At 36.1% G+C, this 9,325-nt stretch overlaps 1 non-coding gene across 1 annotated transcript; it reads right to left on the minus strand.

The window, feature by feature from the left end:
* Positions 1-3,063: 3,063 nt before the first annotated feature.
* LOC115069833 lies at positions 3,064-3,255 on the minus strand. The gene has a single exon (XR_003849063.1). It is a non-coding gene; the product is annotated as a U2 spliceosomal RNA (small nuclear RNA).
* Between the last annotated feature and the right edge of the window lie 6,070 nt (positions 3,256-9,325).

Here is a 9,325-nt window from a genome sequence, read left to right on the forward strand (position 1 = left end):
ACTACAAGTCCTATATCTAGCTTGGCATTATCTTTCAGAATGATTATATAATGAATTGATACATGTAAATAATAATTCTGTATAAAAAAAGTTTTAAATAATTGAAATAATTTATGCATTCTGAATTTGGCAAAAATTAGAAAATGAATCTCCAGGGTCCTATAATTTTCTTTATAGAAAGACCACAACTATATATTCAGTTTTTACATGTAAAGTAACTATGACTAACTATTTCCAACTATAGTCAATTTTCTCATCTCAAAAAGAAGGCAAGCGTTCATTGATCCCATTATTTTTTGTGTATTTTGCCATTATTTCTTTTTGAATTCTATTTTTGTCTCTTCTTCTTACTATAAATTACATTTGATCTTTTTCTGGTACGTTAAAAAAATGATTGCATGTGTATATCTAAAGGCTATATAACAAAAACACAATGCCAGGCAGGAGAAATCTCTGTTTGAGTTGTAAGTCAGAATACTCAAAGTGACTCCCCAATAACACAGGCTAATGGAAAATACCTTGATTGCCTCCTAGAACTTACATCTGTATTTTTTTAAGGATGGTGTTGAACTAATACATCTCCCTTCGGTTTTTCACACCACCAAACATTATTTATCTCTCTTCCCTGTGTAACTCTCCTTATTTCCCCCTAGTTAAATAATCTCCTGTTACTCATTTCTCACTTGAAAACATCTGTCTCCTACTATCCTCCTGTCTTGAGTTCCTTCTTTCTCTTTCCCTCCGTGGTTCCTTTCTGTTTTCCTGGATATATAGGATCTGAAGCTTGGATCCACAAGTGAGAGAGGACATGACTTGCTTGTTTTTCTGAGTCTGTAAAACATCCGTTTATTTAACAGATCCTAGTTCCATCCATTTACCAGCAATTTTAAGTATTTCATTTTTCTTTACAAAAGAGTAGAACTCCATTGTTAAAAGTCCCACATTTTCATTATCCATGCATCAGTGGAAACACATTTAGGTCATTTCTTATTCCTAACTGTTGTGAAAAGAGTAGCAACAAACAAGCATTTCTGAAGGTATTTGTGCAGTAAGATCTTGAGTCCTTTGTGTATATTTCAAAGAGTGGTATAGCTGGATCATATGGTAGATCTACTTTTAATTTTTTTAAGAGATCTGCACACTGATTTCTGTAGTGGTGACAGCAGTTTTCAATCCCAAGAGCGGTGAATGAAAGGTCCTGTTTCCCCAGGTCTTTGCCAACACTTCATGTTCTTTATTCTCTTGACCTTAGCCATTTCGACTGAGGTAAAATGAAGTGTGAAAATAGTTTTATTTGAATTTCCTAAAATACTAATGATGTTGAAAACATTTTAAGTTATTTCTTAGCCAATTTTAATTTTTCTTTTGAAAGCTTCCTGTTCAGATCCATAGCCCATTTCTTAACTGGGTCACCGGTTTTCTCAATGTTTTGTTTATTGAGTTCTTTGTATATTCTGGCTGTGAGTCCTATATCAAAGATTTTCTAACAAAGATTTTTTCCCACTTTGTACAGAACCTTTTAAGTTTAATGAGGTACCATTTGTGAATTGTTGACCTTAATTTCTTACTATGTAGTATGTTCTTTCCTAGATCTGTATCTTCTAGAATACTGCCTATGTTTACTTCTAAAAATTTCAGGGTTTCAGATTTGACATTGAGGTCTTTGATCTATTTGGAGTTGACTTTTGTGCAGGGTGATACATAAGTCTCTAATTTCATTCTTCTATGTGTGGAGATCCAGTTTCCAGCACCATTTGTCGAAGATGCTGTTTTTCCCCAGTTTGTTTCTTGGAATCTTTATCAAATATCAGGTGGTTGAAATTGCATGCACTTATGTTTGGGTCTTTTGTTTTGTTTCATTCATCTACATGTCTATTTTTGTGCCAGTACCCGGCAGGTTTTATGACTAAAGGTCTGTAATATAGTTTAAAATTTGGTATGGGAATCCTCCCAGCATTGCTTTTATGCTCTGAATTGCTTTGACTATCTGCTGTCTACTGGAATTCCATATGAATTTTAAGCTGGCTTTTTTTACCTCTGTGAAAAATGTTATGGGGATTTTCACTGGGATTGCTTTGAATTTATAAATTGCTTTTGGTATGATGGTCATTTTCCCAATATTAATTCTACCAATCAGTGAGTGTGGGAGGCCTTTCCATCTTCTAGTAGCTTTCTCAATCTCTTTCTTTAAAGCTTTAGAATTTTCATTGTAGCGATTTAATGTCTTTGATGAGGTTTGTTCCTAGATATTTTATTTTTGAGGCTATTGTGAATGACGGCATTTTCATAATCTCTTTCCCTGACAGTTTATTATTGATTTATAGAAAGACTAGTGATTTTTTTAATTGATTTTATACTGCTAATTTGTTGAAACAGTTGATCATTTCTAGAAAATTTTCTGGTGGAATTTTTGCAGTCATGTATAATCTCATATCATCTGCAATTTGACCTCTTCTTTTCAAATTAATACCAATTTAATTTCCTACTCTTGCTTTATTGTGCTAGCTAAGGTTTCAAGCACTATAAAGAAAAGGAGTGGGGACAGTGAACAGCCTGGCTTGGTAGGAAAAATGAGAACACTTCAAATTTTTCTCTATTTAGAACGTTGTTGGCTGTAGGTTTGTGTAAATAGCCTTAATTATGTTGAGGTATGTTCTCTCCAGTCCAATTCCCTCTAGGATTTATATCACAAAGCCATGTTGATTTCCACTAAAGACCTTTTCTGAATCTCTTGAGATGAACATCTGATTTTTATAATTAAGTCTGTTGGTATGGTTTATTACGTTTATTATCTTACATATATTGAAGCCATCCCTGAATCTCTGGAAGAAATCCAACTTGATTATGGTGGATGATCATTTGATTTAGGTCTGTATGCCATTTGTAAGTAGGAATAGTGGACAGCCTTGTCTAGTTTCTAATTTTAATACAAATGCTTCGAATTCTTCTCTATTTAGAGTGATGTTGGCCATGGGCTTGTCTTATACAGCCTTAATTATGTTGAGGTGTGTACCCTTTACTCCAATTACCTCTTTGACTATTTTTTCTTTAACTCCTCCTGAGGAAGGGTACACTGTTCCTGGAGGTGCTGCAGTACCAGGTTGATGTGTGGAGTGGGCGGAGCAAGCTCCTATTCCATCTTATTTCCAAAACTCCATTTACAATATTGTCCTTGGATAGAGGACATATCAATTATTAAACTGATAAGAACAGGTACTACACTTGATCTTAGTCAAAAGTTAATCTTGAAGGCATGCTGAATTTTGTCAAAGGACTTTTCTGCATCTATTGATAGAATCATGTGAGTTTTTAATTTCATTTATAGGATACATTGCATTCATTGACTTACATATATTGAACATTCATATATCTTTGGAGTAAAACTGACTTGATCATGGTGGGTAAACCTTTTATATGTGTCTATATGCAGTTTGCAAGTATTTTACTGGGAATTTTTACATCTATGCTGATTAAGAAAATTAACCTGTACTTTGCTTTTTTTGTTATTATGTCTTTACCTCGTTTTGGGTATTAGAGTAATACTGTGGCTTTTTAAAAGGAATTAGAAAATTTTCCCTATATTTCTAGTTTTTCAAATAATTTAAGCAGCATTAGTTATGGTTCTCTCTGATGGTCTGGTGAAATTCTGAGCAAAATCTACCTGGACCTAGGTTTTTATAGTTGGGAGACTTTGTATTACAGTTTCAATCTCTCTATTTGCTATAGGCCTGTTTTTGATTGCTTCTTGGTTTAACTTTGGTAGCTTGATAAACTCTACAAATTCACCCATTTCTTTTAGATTTTATAATTTATTAGAGAACAGTTTTTAGAGTAATTTCTTATAATATTCTGGATTACTTAGGTATGTGTTGTTATGTTTCCAGTTTCGTTTCTGATTTGTTGATTTAGGGTTGCTCGTTGTTTCTTTTGATCAGCTGGAGTAAGAATTTGTCTATTTTGTTTATCTTTTCACAGAATCAGCTCTTAGATCTATTAATCATTTACATCATTTTCCTTCTTTCTATTTTATTGATTTGTGCTCTGATTTTTAATATTACTTTTCATATGCTGGATTTAGGTTTGGTTTGTTCTTATTTTTCCAGATTTTTGAGATGTACCATTAAGCAATTTATTGGTGCTTTCTGATTTTTAATGTAGGTGCTTAGAACTATTAACTTCCCTCTTTGGAAGTGCTTTTAATGTGTCCTAGAGGTTTTGTTATCATTTTCATTGTTCTAGGAATAGTTTTACTTCTTCCTTGATTTTCTCTTTTCATTCATCATGCAGCAGTGCATTGTTTAATCTCCATAATTTGTATCATTACTAAAACTTCTTTTGCTGTTGTTTTTAAGCTTTAGTGTACTCTGGTCCAATAGAATCCATTAAATTACTTCAGTTTTGTAATTGTTGATGTTCTTTGTCTAGACCTAATATGGTCTGTTTTGAAGAAACTTCCATGGGCTGCTGAATAGAATGTGTATTCTATGTTGCTTGGGTGGAATATTCTGTATATGTCAGTTATATACATGTGTGATATCATGTAATTCATATGTTTCTCTCTTTATTCTTTGTCCAGATGACCTATCTAATGGAGAACATAGGGTAATGAAGTCACCTGCTCTTGTTGAGTGGCAATTAATCTGTCTCTTCAAATCTGTTAGTACTCTTTTTATGAAAATCGTTGCACCAGTGTTTGGTGTGTATATGTTCATGATTGTAATGTCTTCTTGGTGAATTGCTCCTTTGTTCAGAATAAAGTGACTTTTAAAATTGCTTATGATTATTTTTATATGTATTTTGTCACAGATTAAAATAGGAACGCCTGTTTATTCATTGTTCCATTTACATGGAATATTTTTTCCATTCTTTCACCCAAACATAGTGCTTATCCCTTAAGATAAGGTAAGTTTCTTAGGCTGGGCATGGTGGCACATGCCTTTAGTCCCAGCACTCGGAAAGCAGAGGCAGGCGGATGTCTGTGAGTTCAAGGCCAGCCTGGTCTACATAGTGAGTTCCAGGACATCTGGGGCTACATGGAGACCCTGCCTCAAAAAGATAAGAGAAATAAAAAAGATAAATTCCTTGTAGACAATAAAAAAGTGGATATTCAACTAGCTTCTGCCTTTTGATTGGGGGAATTGAGGCCATTAGTATTAGAAGTTATTATTGAATGATTTGTGTTGGCCCCTGTCATTTTATTTTCTGTTCATTTTCTTAGTCTTATTTTATGCTTCCAATCTTGAAACTTCATTTGTTTTCATTCTGCAACTTATTGGGGTATGGTTATTCCTTTCATCATCAGTCTCATCAGTCTTTTGTATTCTTCAGGTAATCTCTGTAGGGCTGTTGACAATCTGATCAATGTCATTGACCTGGGATTCTTCTCCTTCCTCTATCTATGTCTATAATTCGTAGATTTTGTCTTTTCATGGTGTTCCACAGCTCCTGTACATTTTATTCCTGTTTTTTTTTAATTTTCATTTTCATTTTTTGACAGGTCCAATTCTCCAACTTTATCTTCGAGATTTGATATTATGTTTTCCATTTTATTCATTCTGCTTGTGAAGCTTTCTCCTGTCAAGTTGGCCTGTAGAGATTTTCCATTTTATCTTCATTTCAGCTTGAGTTTTCTTCAATATGTTTATCCCTTTCACTCTTCAAATCCTGAATTGTCTTTATCATTTACTATTTCATTCAGCCATGCATTTGTATTTTTTTTTCTTGAGCTTCAGTAAGGAGTTTATTCCTATTTATTTATTTATTTATTTTTGGTCTTTTTGAGACAGGGTCTCTCTGGAATTTATTTTTATCTTCTTTGATTTCTTTAAGTTTTTTTTTATATTTTCTTTAAATATCCTTGAATTCTTTGATCATATTTTCTTTTAACTACTGTGTCCTGGGGTATTTCCTCTGGGTATTTCTCACTGTATAACACTTCTATGAGACTTGTGTAATTTGGTGTGAATATATCATCTTGCTTTTTTTTAATTTGCCTTTCCTGGCCTCCCCCATAGCAAGCCTCAGCTGTTCTCCAGGACACTTCTAGCCTTAAAAAGCAGTACCAAGTAGGAGACTCTTACACATTATCAAGTCTGCTTCCAGCTTCAGAAGGAGGCTCTGGCCTCTCTGGAGCCTAGCATCTGTGTGCTGACTCTGAGGAAAATTTCCCAGATTTTACCACAGTGATGCTGGCCTCTTGTTATTCACAGGTGATTGCTCAGGCTTAACTGACCTAACTGACCAGCACCAATTGTACCAATGGAACAAAGGTTTCATTTCAGTGGTTCTGGTCTCTTCTTAATCACTACTGATTCTTCAGCCCCAGCTGACCAGAAAGCAAAGATTCTCAAATCAAAATAGCATACAAAATTTCTGATAATCTTTGTTTCCCTTGTTGTCACAAGCCAGATCTCCCTTGTCTAGATTTCTTTCAACATTATCTTCCAAGTTCCTACAGAAGAGCTTCCTGAGCTCCAAGCAATTTTCAAACCCCAAACCCCCAAACTTCTACAATCCTTCTAGACATGAATGGTCAGGTCTGTCACAGCAATACTCCATAATCCTGACACCAATTTCTGTTTTTGTTAGCTTTCTATAGCTGTGACAAAAACGTTGACCAAATTCAACTTGGGGAAGAAAGGGGTTATTTGGCTTATAGCACAGTTTATCATCAAGAAAAGCCAAGGCAGGAACTCAGGGTTGGAACCTGGAGGCAGGAACCGAAGCAAACAAACCAGCTTCTGGCTGTTGTTCAGCCTACTTTCTTATACCACACAGGCACTGCCCATAATGGGCTGGGCACTCCCACATCACTCAACAATCAATAAAATATTCCACAGATACGGCCACAGGCCAATCCAATGGAGACAATTCCTCCATTGAGGTTTCCTCTAACCAGGTGTGTCAAGTTGACAACCAAAGCTATCCAGTACACCAGCCTATGCCAGATTGGAGCAGAGCTTTCCAGTAGTAGTCAGGAGATCTCTAGTAGCAGCTTCCTAGCCTCAGCTCAGAGCCAGAAGATGGAGTAGATGGGTATCTGATTAATTTTACAGGATGTTCTGGAGCCTGAGAGCAGCGGGTTTTTGGCATAGTCCCAGAAAGGAAGATAGCACAGAGTTGCTGCGTTCTGACTAGACTACTAAGCTTGTTGGAAGCTGTCTAAGAGTGCAATACTGGCCTAGTCCTGGAGCAGGAAAATGGGAATGGAGTGGGTAGGTTCTCAGTAGCTCTTTGGGGTAAATGGAAGCCTAGGAGCAACAGGTTTCTTGCCAAGTCTAGGAGCAGGAAAATAGTGGTGAAGTGGGTGGGTTCTAACTAACTTACCTGGCTAGGTGGAATCACTCAAACAGAGAATTCCTGGCCGACTCTGGGAGAGGGACACTAGTACATCTGTATTCTTGACATCTGTTCTTATTTGCTGGTCTACCAAGATGTCTTATCATTTTGTAATCACAAGTAAAACAATATTTAAACTTTGATGTCCAGTTAGACACATTTACTTTTGTTGAAGTTCCTGGATGCTCGTTTTTATGATAACAAGACCATAAAGCAACTTCTGTGACTCCTGGAATGATAGCATTACCATATAATTATTGAGCAGCAGAACTCATGAGAAAGGAAAGGTAACCACGTCTTACATTTGATGACACGCTGCCATTTGCCTTCTGTTAGAAGCACCTCTCTCCTCACTTAAGCCTCTTGTTGGTCTTAGCACCAAAGAGCTTATTTTCTTCCCAAATGGAGGTTTTACAATTGTCAATTATAACAGTTCATGACCTGACTGCACTCTCCTCTGATTATTATTGGCAGTCCACTCATCTCTAGTGGTTTCTCTGACAACAGTTGAACAATGCATTAATAGCTTTCCAAGAATATCGCTCAGACATAATTAATCCTTGTCTTTAGTGTTTATGCTTCATGTATCTGTGCCATACCTTCCTGTTAAATTTTTGTTCTCATAAGCTTTGAATGAACCCCAGATTGATATCCCTCTTTGAGTCTTCCCAAAGAAACAACTTAGGAACATTTCTCTGTAAGCAGAGGAGTGACTTCCTGTAACCCTTCTTCTCAAATGGATTTTTAAACAATGACAACAGCAACAGGAAAAAAGTCCCAAGCAGTCTTTGATCTTAATATATCATCATTCAGGGTTCATTATCTCATTGTATGTTGAAGAAATTGTATTTCAATAAATCAGGAAGTAACAATGTGGTGTAGGGAGAAAATGAGACGTCTTTGCTGTGAGAGTAATTCGTAGATACAATTACATTTGGTCAATATCTGTATTAGTTTAGTCTTTGCTAACTTCTGTAATTAAACAACCTTTAAACCTCATTGGTTTAGTAAAAATGTCTTACAGGCCTCTGGGGATTTGCTCACATGAACTTATAGCAATGATATCAGCATGTACAAGATCCATGCAAACTCAATCAGACAAAAACCTAGCAGAGAATTGGGAAATGGGCAAGTGGTCCCAACTTCAGCTGAGGGACTAATAGCAGGTGATTACTGCTGGATGAGGGAGAATCCATCTTCTTTAAAGGAGAGACTCTAGATAGGCTGACTAGACTCCGGTGGATCACCTCACACTGAAGGACATCTGGGTATACAAATTTGACTCAATAGGCATTAACATATATGACAGAATGAATGAAATCCACTGGGTGTGGTAAGTGGGGGGTGTAGATGGGGCAAGAGGTCTAAGTATGAATAAGATGCATTTTATGAAATGCACAAAAACTCATTATAAATATACATTGAGGAAAAAAATAGTGTATTCTGCCTCCGAGAGATGCTTATGGTCAGGGGACTCTACTGGAAACCTTTCTGTAAGTGGGATACTACAGTCCACCAACTACATTGAAAAACTCCCTCTGTCCTCCCTTTAAGAAAAAAGTAGAGAATCTCAGAGTGATATTTGGTGCAGATCTCAAGTGCATAACATCTATCTGCATCCATTGGTGAGAACCAGTTGCTGTAGAAATCTAGGCACCTGTCTTCTTGCATGTCCCTGACATTTGGGAATAATTTCCTGACCATGACCTCACTTCATTTCCTCATCATCATACACAAGGCGTCATCTCCTTATGTGCCTAAAAATGGCTTCCAGTTTCCTTTGTTCCACCAACACAGTGGGAGAAAGTTGTAGAGCTCTCTGAGTCTGACTTTTCCTCTAGAAGGCAGAGATGAAACGGAAATCCTAATAGAAAAGTTGAGGGAATCAAGATGATGAGAAGTACCAATGTGTATTAATTCCCATCATTTGTTGTAGTGGTATTTTTTTAGACCACTTTTGGATAACTGCTCTGTAATTGTCTATTCA

This window comes from Nannospalax galili, unplaced genomic scaffold (assembly GCF_000622305.1).
Source record: "Nannospalax galili isolate Female #2095 unplaced genomic scaffold, S.galili_v1.0 scaffold1035, whole genome shotgun sequence".
NCBI classification, from domain to species: domain Eukaryota; kingdom Metazoa; phylum Chordata; class Mammalia; order Rodentia; family Spalacidae; genus Nannospalax; species Nannospalax galili.